Source organism: Lissotriton helveticus, chromosome 4_1 (assembly GCF_964261635.1).
Source record: "Lissotriton helveticus chromosome 4_1, aLisHel1.1, whole genome shotgun sequence".
Classification (NCBI taxonomy): Eukaryota; Metazoa; Chordata; class Amphibia; order Caudata; family Salamandridae; genus Lissotriton; species Lissotriton helveticus.
The window spans coordinates 86,124,707-86,135,277 of NC_136063.1; positions in this window are offsets into that span (position 1 = coordinate 86,124,707).

A 10,571-nucleotide genomic window follows, 5' to 3' on the forward strand; every position below is an offset into this window, starting at 1 on the left:
CTGGTAATACTGACATAGCAGGGAGAACTGGTGCAGCTTCGGACTCAACAGTAAGAATCATAAGGTTAATTGTATAATTACCTAATCCATATACTTCATTTTCTAGATCAGTTCCTATTCTAATGGGAAGTCCCTTCTTGTCAGGGTAACAGGCATTAAGCAGAACTAAGTTCAAGTTTCCCCAAACCCAGCTCCCTTTAAAAACAGCGACATCAGGATCTAAGGAATTAATTATTCTAAACCATGCACCACAGGAGCCATTGTGAGTGAACGGGTACGGAAAGAGGGGCAGAACTCCCTTGTATTTCTGATAGGGAGGGAGTCGGCCACATATCCAACAGTTTGTAGCATTGTTAGTCTGATGGGAGTGATGTAACATACTAATGAATGTGTTGTTGCGCAGCGCGAGTCTGTAAGATAGTTTGTGGGGAGGTAATTCACTAAAAGAATGTTCAGCAGTAACATTATAAGCAGATTGTTCACGCTTGAAGATAGGGTAATATATGGGAAGCAATATACTTGCTACAATAATCAGAAGACTTAGGAAAAACATAATCAATAATGTCACTATACAGTGACTGCGGAGTGATTTACAATATGTACGTTTCTTGAGTTGTCTCTCTCTCTCTCTATCTCGATCTAGGGGATACATGTCAGAAACTATTTAACCGATTCACCTAGGGGAGGACTTAAACAATTAAACTGTCTGACTTGCTAGATCGAAGTTTCATTCGATACTCCTCTTGGGGAGTTTTCTCTTGTTTAGTAACTTTAAAGTCTTTAGTATCGAGGCAGTCCTTTGAGGGGGTGGACGAGTCGGTTTCTGGCAACAGTTCATTACATTTTTTAATATGACTCGTGTGGATCCACCCCTTTCGGCCTTCCACCTTGATAGCGGTCCGCGTTGTAAGAAGGACGGTCTTCGGCTCTTTCCAGCGGGGCTTCAGCGGACTTTTCCTGTCGAAGTTCCTAATTAACACTGTATCTCCGGGACGGACATCATGTGGCTTTACATCAGTGTTGTCAGGAAAGGCTGCGGCAACCTGTGAACGACATGATTGGAGTGCAGACATCAAGGAGGCAAGGTAATCTGTCAGCATGTTACAATCAACATCGGTAATTTTCTTAGGGATGGGCGTCCCCCACATATTCGGTGGTCTCCCAAAGACCACTTCATACGGGGATAGTCCTGATCTCGAATGGGCGACCATTCTCATATAGAATAATGCAACTGGCAGGGCGACTATCCAGTCGACCCCTTTCTCTTTACAGATTTTAGCAAGGCGGGTTTTTAGTGTCTGGTTATGCCTTTCTACAAGGCCAGCGGCTTCGGGATGTCGGACACAATGGAATCTCCACTGATATCCTAGCAGCAGGGAAACCTGTTTCATGAGTTCGGATGAGAATGGCTGTCCGTTATCTGAGTACACGACACGAGGCAAGCCGTACCGTGGGAAGAATTCTCGAACCAGCTGCCTGGCAGTGGTCGGAGCAGTGTAATCTGGGACTGGATATGCTTCGGTCCAACGGGAAAGTGCACAAACAATTACGAGGACATATTTGAATCCTCGACAACGGTCCATCTGGATATAATCCATCTGGAGGACTTCAAAAGGGTGATCGGGAGGATGAAATCCACCTTGCTCTACAGGGACGCTTTTTCCTGGATTGAACTGACAACAGATCATGCAAGTACGCACTTTCTGTTTTGCTGCTGCTCGTAAGTGTTTGTTGTACCAGAGATTCTGTAAACTGTCTAACATCGCTTTCTCTCCTAGATGTGCTGGACTATGTGCTGTATTTATCATGATTTGAACCATAGAGTCGGGGAGAAACCATGTAGATTTTCCCTTCGTCATCCAACCTTGATCTGTCTGAATCCCTCCTAGTTCAGTCCATTTCTTTATTTCATCTGTAGTAGCATGTGTCTGAATATCGATTACATCTAGTGTGGGACCCCTGACTGTCATACAATGTGTCGGTACTATTGTCTTTGTCACGTCAGTTGTCTGGGTGTGAGTCAATGCTGTATGTTTTGCCGTTTGATCTGCCAGGTCGTTACCCTGGGAAACAGAATCTGTAACTTTAGTATGTGCTTTACACTTCATGATTGATATGCCTGAAGGCAGATGTATTGCTTCTAACAGTGCTTGAATGAGGGGACCGTGTTGGATCTTGGCACCGTGAGAGGTCAAAAAACCTCGTTCTTGCCATAACACTCCGAAGTCGTGTACGACTCCGAACGCATAACGGGAATCAGTGTATATGTTAACATTTCTGTTCTTGGCTAGTATACAGGCTCGGGTCAGAGCAATGAGCTCTGCCGCTTGAGCGGACAGTGTATCAATACGATATGTTTCTTTAACTTCAGTTTCAGTGGTCACTACATACGCGGCCACTAATTCTCCTGTACTTGTTCTCATACATGAACCGTCCACGTAAAGTGTCAGGTCTGGATTTGTCAATGGAACATCTGTTAAGTCTCGTCGGGGCTTTGTTACTGCATTAATGATCTCTATACAATCATGCGGGGCTGGATCTGTCATAATCGAAGGTAACAATGTTGCGGGATTTAGAATGCTGCAGCGTCTGATTTCTATGTGTGGCTGGAATAGCGTCAATTCATAACCTGTCAATCGTGCTATAGTCAAGTGTTGAGTCTGAGTTCTGTTTAAAAGAACCTCTACAGAATGTGGAACTTGAACTGTTAATGGATGTCCTAAAACAATTGAGTCGCTCTGTCTGATTGCTAGGGCTGTTGCTGCTACTGACTTCAAGCACGCAGGGAGTGCCTGGGCTACTGAATCCAATGTACTTGAAAAATAAGCGCAAGGCTTATGTGAACCTGCTTGGTCTTGAGTGAGGACAGACAACGCTGTACCATCACGTTCTGTAACAAAAAGTGTAAAAGGTTTGCTGTAACATGGTGTCGCTAAAACTGGTGCTTGGCATAAAGCTTTCTTTAATTCTTCAAAAGCCTGTGTATGTTCCTGAGTCCAAGGAAGGACAGTCGAAGTCGCTGCCTCCTGTGTTGTCAACTGAATGAGTGGTTTAGCTAGAAATGCATACTGAGGAATCCATTGTCTGCAGTACGAGGTGAGGCCTATAAAGGCCCGCACTTCCTTTTGTGTCTGGGGTTGTGGCATATTTACAATTAACTGGATACGGTCAGGAGTGAGCTGTCTCCCCACTTTGGACAGCAAGTGACCCAAGTACACAACTTGCTGAACACAGAATTGTAGCTTCGAAGGAGACACCTTGTGTCCCTTGTCGGCCAGAAAATGTAAAACTGTCAGTGATGCTTGTTCACATTCGGGTTCACTTCGTGCGGTGATCAGCAGATCATCGACGTATTGCAGTAAAGCGGTGTTAACTGGCATTTGAATACAATCTAGTTGTCTTTTCAGTGCTTGACTATAGATGCTGGGGCTTTCTGTGAATCCTTGAGGTGCGCGTGAAAATTTGAAACTTCGTCCATTTAAACTGAATCCGAAGAGATATTGGCTCTCTGGATCAATGGGCACACTGAAGAAGGCGTTCTTGAGGTCAATTACAGTAAAGAACGTTGCTTCTGAATCAATAGCAGTCAATAGGGATGAGATGTCGGGAACCACAGGGTACTGTGGTACAATGCATTTATTCAGTTCTCGTAAATCAATCACCAGCCGATATACTGGCGGTGCATTGGGATCAGTACGTTTAAGAATCGGAATGATAGGGGAATTACAGATATTGGAGTCGGTCTCTACGACCACTCCTTGGGCAATGAGCTCTTCAATGATTTCCAGTAAAGCCACTACAGCATCAGGTGGTAACTTGTATTGTCTGATTCGGGGTAAAACAACACCTGGCTTCAGTGTAACACGGTATGGTGTATTGTGCATGCAGCCTACATCGGTTGGGCCTTGTGCCCACAAGTGATCCGGTACATTTTTCAATCTGACATCAAACTCTCGTAATACATAGTGACCCTTAAAATCTCGCAAGAAAAGTCTAACTCCTTCCGGAGAACAACATATCACTGCTCCTAGAGCCTTCAATGTTTTGATACCTAACAGATTTTCAGTGTAAACATAGATTCTATATAAGACAAATATATTTTATAATCACAGTTTGACTAGGACCTGCTAAATGAGTATGCTGTTCTTTCGCATGGGAAAAATGCATTTTCTAAAGGCGTTGACATTCTATGTGTGCACGTGTGTATCAAAATAGCTACTCACTATGCTGAACAAGCTGCGTTGTCTGACAGGCTGCAAAATAGACCTTTGTTTGCCAAATCATTTAGTCTAATTTGGTACACAATGTGGTCTTCCATTGGAGCACAATTCCAGTGGGCATGCCTATCAGGGGCGGCTGGTGTTCATGGACGAAATGGGCGCTGCCCTGCCAACCTTGGGGGATTAAATAAATGTCAGCTGGAACACCCAGCATCTTGCAATAAATTGTGCTAGCTGCTCGCTGAACAAACATGGGCAAATCCAGGTTTTTCTTTGAGGGGTTGGGGCATGATGGCTTTTGGCTGCACTGTGCATGCTTTTGGCTGGGCAAGGATTTCTTCGACCTGGTGGCCTACATCCAGGAATGGGTGAAGGTGGCGTTCATGCTATTGGACTACCTGGCAGTTATGCGAAGGGAGGGAAGGGCGAACTGTACCTACAGGACAAAGGCAGGGATGCATAAACATGGACTCCCATGACACAGTTAAAGTGTGTGGGACGTGGGACTGTAAAGGCAGCAAATAGACACGCCAAACTCACAGGGAAGAGTCAGAAATCTGGAGAGTCATACACATGTCACGTGCCAACTCTGAGAAAAGTGCAGACATGAAGAAGGCATTGGCACCGGAAAGGCTGCACACCTGGCAAAAGAAGGGACCCCAAGAGCAACACACGGAGAGACCTTGAAAGCGTAAAAAAGAAGCACAGTGACTTGCCATAAGGCAGAGTAGAAGCTGAACATGCAGGCTCCACCCTATAGGCCTACAGCGCTGGCTCTAGTGCTTAGATAACACAGTAATGCCATTGCGGGATAATCATTACACATCCCCATTGGATCCCATTAGGCGCAATCACCTCATCAGACAATGACCCCATCAAGCACAGTCATCTCATCAGCTGCAATGACACCACCTCGGCATAATAATAGCATAAGCCACAGTGACACCACAAGGCACAATCACCCCTTCAGCCAAAATACCCCACCTTGTGCAATATTGCCATCAGGCACAGAGACTCCAGCTGGCTCCGCCCAGGGTCTGCTTTGTAGGACGCTGCTCATTATCAATGTAATTATGTCCCATCTGGCAGGACTGGGATGTGCACTGTCCAGATGCAATGTGTCTTAGATGAATTTAAGCATGGCGTTATGTTATAGTCCACAGTAGACCTCTGAGGAGTTGATGGGTGTTGGGGTATCAGGTTGTATGTTGTCATGAAGGGGTATTTAGTTCTGTGAAAAGTGGAGTTCCGTGGGCGCTCGGTCTTCATCCAACACAGCTATGAGCTGTGTTGGATGAAGAATAATATACTAGATGGGTAGCTTTCCATAACTGGGGTGTTTCCATGGACCGTTCTATCCTAGTCATGAGAAGAGAAGCTCCAATTATCCCAGATGTCATTTTACCCTGAATGAAAAATACCCACTTGTTGACAACTGCCCACCTACAATTTTATGTGATGCAAGAGCATGGTAAACATTTAATATTAACAAAGATTACAACAACTGTTAATCTAGTGCACTTGCCTTGAACTGCATCCTCTCTATAGCGCCTCTCTATAACACCCTCCCCTCCGCCGACTAAATCCTTCTAGGGGACCTCAACTTCCACCTGGAGAACAGCAAGGACTGCAACACCGTCGCCCTGCTGGACAACCTCGCCAACCTCGGACTCAAGCAACTGGTCAACACCACCACACACTACGCCGGCTACACGCTTGACCCCGTCTTCTCATCCAGCAAGCACATCACCTTCAGCCACTCCACCGGACTTCACTGGACCGACCACAGCTGCGTCCACTTCAGCTTCAGGAAAACCACTACCCACCACCACCCGCAACAGGTTCCTCACAGAAGCTGGAGCAAGATCACCACCGACCAGCTCACCACCTCCCTCAGCCAGAACCCACCTACCAGCACACCGGACCCCAACGAAGCTGCCCGCAACTTCACGCAATGGTTGACAGCCTGCGCCGACGACCTCGCACCACTGAAGAACCCTCCCAGCAAACCCAGAAGCAAGAAGGCCCCCTGGTTCACCGACAAACTCAAGGACTCCAAAAAGGCCTGCCGCACCCTCCAGAAAGCCTGGCTACTCGACCGGACCACTGACAACATGACCGCCCTCAAACACGTGACCCGCAAGCACAACCAGCTCATCCGCACCACCAAGAAGAAATCACTGAAGGATCGACTGGACAACAACGCCCACGACAGCAAGGAACTCTTCAGCATCGTCAAGGAGTTCTCCAACCCCAGCACCGGCAACAACGACATCACCCCCTCACAAGATCTCTGCGACTCCCTCGCCTCGTTCTTCCACCGCAAGATTGCCGATATCCACAACAGCTTCGGCACACCATCCTCGCCCCCAACCGTCGAACCAACGCACCCCACCACGACCCTCCGCACCTGGACCGCAGTGACCACCGAAGACACAGCCCGCACGATGAACACCATCCACTCCGGTTCTCCGACTGACCCCTGCCCCCACCATGTCTTCAACAAGGACGACTCTACCATCGCACCCCAACTCCGAGACGTCATCAACACCTCCTTCGACACCGCCACCTTCCTGGAAAGCTGGAAATATGCAGAGCTCAGCGCCCTACTGAAGAAACCAACAGCGGACCCCACCGACCTCAAAAACTTCCGCTCCATCTCGCTCCTCCCTTCTCCTGCCAAAGTCATCGAGAAGATCGCCAACAGACAGCTTGCCGCCTTCCTCGAGACGAATGGATCCCTCGACCCCTCGCAGTCCGGTTTCAGAGCCAACCACAGCACCGAGACCGCCCTCATCGCAGCCACTGACGACATCCGAGCCCTTCTCGACAACGGGGAAACAGCGGCACTCATCCTCCTGGACCTCTCCGCCGCGTTCGACACTGTCTGCCACCGCACCCTAGTCCAACGCCTCAGCAACACCTGCATCCAAGAGAAGGCATTGAAGTGGATCATCTCGTTCCTCGCTGGAAGAACACAGAGAGTCCGCCTCCCCCCGTTTCGTTCCGAGGCCACCAAAGTCATCTGCGGCGTCCCGCAAGGATCATCACTCAGCCCCACCCTCTTCAACGTCTACATGAGACCTCTTGCAGCCATCTCACGCCAACACAACCTCAACATCATCTCCTACGCCGACGACACCCAGCTGATCCTCTCCCTCACCAGAGACCCCGACACCGCCAGAACCAGCCTCCACGAAGGGATGAAAGACGTCGCCGAGTGGATGAAGAACAGCCGCTTGAAACTGAACTCAGACAAGACGGAAGTCCTCATCCTTGGACCATCACCCTCCGCCTGGGACGAATCCTGGTGGCCCCCAGCCCTGGGCACCGCCCCCAAGCCGACAGACCACGCACGCAACCTGGGCTTCATCCTGGACTCCTCCCTCTCGATGACCAGACAAGTCAACGCCGTCTCCTCTTCATGCTTTCACACCCTCCGCATGCTCCGCAAGATCTTCCGATGGATCCCGATCGAAACCAGGAAGATGGTCACCCAGGCCCTCGTCACCAGCCGGCTGGACTACGGAAACACCCTCTACCCCAGAACCACAGCCAAGCTACAGAAAAGACTACAACGCATCCAGAACGCCTCCGCCCGTCTCATCCTTGACATCCCTCGACGCAGCCACATCTCCAGCCACCTGAGGAACCTGCACTGGCTCCCTGTCAACAAGAGGATCACGTTCAGACTCCACACCCACGCACACAAGTCTCTCCACAACCTGGGCCCCAAGTACCTCAACGACCGCCTGACCTTCCACACGCCCACCCGCCAGCTACGGTCCGCCAGCCTCACCCTTGCCGCCGTACCACGCATCTGAAGAGCCACCGCCGGAGGCAGATCCTTCTCCTACCTGGCAGCCAAGACATGGAACTCCCTCCCCATCCACCTTCGGCTGACCCAGGACCACCTCGCCTTCAGGAGACAACTCAAGACCTGGCTGTTCGAGCAGTAGCGGCCCCCCTTCTCCCAAGCGCCTTGAGATCCTCCCGGGTGAGTAGCGCGCTATACAAGTGTTTTGATATAGTTAATTGCGTACTATTTTGTAATGACGTGCTTTATATTTTTATACCGTTTTAAATAATTAATATTTTCGTCTCACCTGTGCTTTAAAATGCTATATTGGATCCCGTTTTTGCAACAATTTGTAGTAAATATGTGGTGTAAAAACCACCATTTGAATCCATTTTTTGAAACATTGCCTTACCCCCACACCCTCCTTTTGCAGTTTGTGCTCGCTCGCTCCCTTCGCTCAGTCGCTCGTTAGACCAGTATACAAATTTCGCCTCACCACTTTCTAAATCCACCAGCCGCACCTGCCCTTAGGTCTGGCTTTGTATTAGTTCCAATGTATTTCCTCACCCTCGTCTTGAGGTGTTTGTATGTCCAATTGTTCTTGGCTTTGTAATAAACTAATTAAACCTTGGATTGTGAGTCTGTGCTTCTTCAGTCATAGTTCATTACAACTGCAGTGATTGATTGGCTAACCATTTTCCTCCACTACACTCTTTCACACAGACAAAAAGAAACATCGGTCGAGGGTTCCAGAGTAAATCTAGAATGTGGAACTTGGCTCCTTCAACTGTAAAAACATGACACATTCTTTCACCACAATTGTATATTTAATAACGTTTTTTATTTAATGAAGATACACCCAGATTCATGATGAACCTTTTCAGAATGAAAACACACACTGTTTTGTCAGAAAAGAAAACAAATTTGCACAACATATTGTACAAACTTCTGAGTAGTTTTTATTCCACTCAACTAGTAAGTGAAAGTAGGGAGTCTTAATCCCAGCCTCTGTTGGAAGTGCATGATTATGGCACTTAACCACAGCCCAGCAGGCCTATTTGTGAATTGTAAAAAGATGTGACAGCTAATAATGAACAAAAACCCGTTGATCATTGAAAGAAGTTGCAGGAGCTTGCATCAAATTGCAAACTAAAGTCACTTACTGTGAAACATTGTTTTCCCTCATTTTCACCTGGTTGGAAAAACATGGTGAAGATCAGTTAACGGGACCTTATTTTTGGATTATTTTCTGATGCCCCTTCAAGAAAGGCTTGGGAAACATGTAGCTTTTGTCCACATTTGTTGAGGATTCTGGTGTAAAATGCAGTAACTGGTCAATTAAAAAAAAAAAATTGGTGGGAGAGCCTCCAACCCACCCACCCCAAACGTGCCTAGACAGATGCAAGCTCGCTCACTCCTCTCTAGCAAATTGATGTTGAAAGAGATTCAAGTGCCGGGTTTTAATTATTTATTTATTTTAAACAAATCTTTTTATTAACATTCATTGGTTGCATTGTACAGTATAACATTGATGGGCATTTGGTGATCTAAACACAGAAGCCTACATGTCCAAATCTGTAAACCACTGGTACAACAGTTATTCCGGAACTCATCTCTTTGACCCCATCAATCATTAGCAACCCTTTCTCTACCTGTTATCAAGCATGGTGTTGTCCTTACCTTAGCGGGTGGGTAAAAATTACTATTCCCACTCCAACGAGTGTAACAGTAGAGAAAGTTTTAGATAGCTGGTGGGTAAAAATTACTATACCAACTCCAGCGAGTGCAACAGTAGGGAAAGTATTGGATATCAGGTATGTAAAAATGATTATTCCCACTCCAGTGAGTGCAACAGTAGGGAAAGTGTTGGATGGTGGGTGGGTAAAAATTACCATTCCCACTCCAGTAAGTACAACAGTAGGGAAAGTGTTGGATAGCGGGTGGGTAAAAATGACTAATCCCACTCCAGTGAGTGCAACAGTAGGTAAAGTGATGGATAGCATGTATGTAAAAATTACTATTCCCACTCCAGTGAGTGCAACAGTAGGGAAAATGTTGGATAGTGGGTGGGTAAAAATTACTATTCCCACTCCAGTAAGTGCAACAGTAGGGAAAGTGTTGGATAGCGGGTGGGTAAAAATTAATATTCCCACTCCAGTGCGTGCAACAGTAGGTAAAGTGTTGGATAGCGGGTAGATGAAAATTACTATTCCCACTCCAGCGAGTGCAACAATAGAGAAAGTGTTGGATAGCAGGTATGTAAAAATTACTATTTCCACTCCAGTGAGTGCAACAGTAGGGAAAGTATTGGATAGCAGGCATGTAAAAATTACTATTCCCACTCCAGTGAGTGCAACAGTAGGGAAAGTGTTGGATAGTGGGTGGGTAAAAATTACTATTCCCACTCCAGTAAGTACAACAGTAGGGAAAGTGTTGGATAGCGGGTGGGTAAAAATTACTATTCCCACTCCAGTGAGTGCAACAGTATGTAAAGTGTTGGATAGCAGGTATGTAAAAATTACTATTCCCACTCCAGCGAGTGCAACAGTAGG